We start from the raw sequence: 2,291 nt of genomic DNA on the forward strand, positions 1-2,291 counted from the left end.
CTGTTTTCATTCATCAAACATTTACTGAGCACCTACGAGTCCTACGAGTCTCTTTGTATAGTTTTTGTGAATGCCAAGAAGAATAAGCTAATTTCTTATTCCAAAGAGGAGGTAGACACACAAAAAAATGATGAGATAAAAGAAGAGAGTAGTTATCAAGTAGCTACTATCTGGGCTTCCCAGGCGACGCTAGTGGTAAGGAATCTGCCTGCAATGCAGGAGACAATGCAGGAGATGCAGGTTCGATTTCTGGACCAGAAAGATCCCCTGGAGGAGGAAATGGCACCCCACTCCAGTATTCTTGCCTGGAGAATCCCATGGAGAGAGGAGCCTGGGAGGTTACAGTCCATAGGCTCTCAAATAGTCAGAAGCGACTGAAGTGACTTAGCACACACAGCCACCACCTGCCAGAAGTGATGTAGCCTATTTCAAGTGGCCTTGATAGAGGTGGGCACAGAGTGGTGAATTCTGTGGGGGAATGGGGAATCTCTAAAGCAGTTTTGAGCTCTGCCTTGAGAAAAGAGCAGGCATTCATAGGTGGCTAGGGCACAGAATGGGAGGGCATTCTAGGCAGTGGGAGGACAGCATGAGCATTTAATACACGATACTCAGGCTTCCAAGTGGTCCTGGGTGACAGGAGTGTGAACTGTGGGATGGGGAGGTAGAGTGGATGGGAGGAATAGGAGCCATCCCTTCCAGCTTCTGTCTTTTGAGTTTATGCAGTCGATTCACATGCATTATGTTACTTGATCTGAACAGCCTTCTCCTCCATCCCCAGTCACAGCACTAATTACCTGTCAGCTGGAATGAGGGAGGCTTAGGATACACCTAGGAAGGGTGAGAAAAGATGTTAATCAAAGCCAATTCTGAGAAAGTGATTAAAATTTAAAATGTGGTCTACAAGTCTTCTGCTTTGCCAGAATTTCAACGCGATTATTCAATGCAGTCCCATTTGTTGAGAGCCAGTCTCTCTCCACAGAGGCTTGCTAAACAGCTCTGACATTTGAGAATCAGAGGCTGCGCTCCCAGCTGGCTAAGCTGGCCTGACAGCTCCCTCTGCATCTCCAGCAATGACCTGCATCTGCCTGACAGTGCCCTTTGTTTTGGACCTGAGGCTCTTGCACACCTCTGCTGGAGGTCTCAAACACCTCTGTGCAGGCACCAGTCAAGACCTGAGGCCTCTCAGAGGCCTAAGGTATACAGAACTCTCAAGAAAGTTTGCTTAAATACAATGATTTTCCAACATCTGTGTGTATTTCATGCACCCCAGGGTAGGGGGCGTGCTTATTAAAAGTTTAGGTGGTCTGTTCCCAATCTGGAGATTCTGAAACCAACCCTGAAAATCTACTTTTTAAAAACACATTTTATGCATGCATCCATTATACATTATACATGGCTGAGTCCCTTTGTTGTCCACCTAAATGATCACAACATTGTTAATCGGCTAAAAACACATCTTCCTTGGACTTCCCTGGTTGTCCAGTGGTTGAGAATCCACTTGCTAATGCAGGGACATAGGTTCAATCCCTAGTCTGGGAAGATTCCTCACGCTGCCAGGCAACTAAGCCCATGCGTCACAACTACTGAACTCACATGCTCTAGAGCCCATGCTCCACAGCAAGAGAAGCCACCGCGGGGAGAAGCCTGTGCACCGCAGCTAGAGAAAGCCTGCACACAGCAATGAAGACTCAGCATGGCCAAAATTAAATAACAGATAAAATAAAATGAATTTTTTAAAAGATGCATCTTCCGGTCTACTGGGATATAAACCAAAGCTTGAGAATATTGGTGTTAGGATTTGGAAGTTTAGTGAGAGCATCTAGACTCCCTCTCTCCACTTTCCAGGCTTTTCCTCACACAGGCCTGGGCTCAGTTTCTGACATGAAATCAAAGGTGACATTGGGAGTCACGGATTAAACCTCATCAAGTTCACCGTGCACAGCATGACTCTGGCGTGGAGGAGAGGACGACTTTTGCTATTACACTTTCAATCGCGTTTGCTGTGGCATGTCCTTCTTGCCCCAAAGTGGCTGTGACAAAAATTACTAAGGGACCCAGGAGCCATGAAGGTCTCTGCCCCACCCTTTACAGGGACCACTGCAGCCACAGGAGGATGGTCTGAGCCTTCCGTATCAGACACAAAGCCCTCACTCTCTGTCATCTCTTCATCCACAGCAGCCTCTCTGACCCTGCATTGCCTGCTTGGGCAAAGGAATCTTTGAAAGCCATTTCCAGCCTGGTTCATGATATAGTGCTTTGGAAAGTGCCACCAAGATGAAAAACAGCTCACA

The sequence above is a fragment of the Cervus canadensis genome, chromosome 2 (assembly GCF_019320065.1).
Source record: "Cervus canadensis isolate Bull #8, Minnesota chromosome 2, ASM1932006v1, whole genome shotgun sequence".
In the NCBI taxonomy this organism is placed as follows: Eukaryota; Metazoa; Chordata; class Mammalia; order Artiodactyla; family Cervidae; genus Cervus; species Cervus canadensis.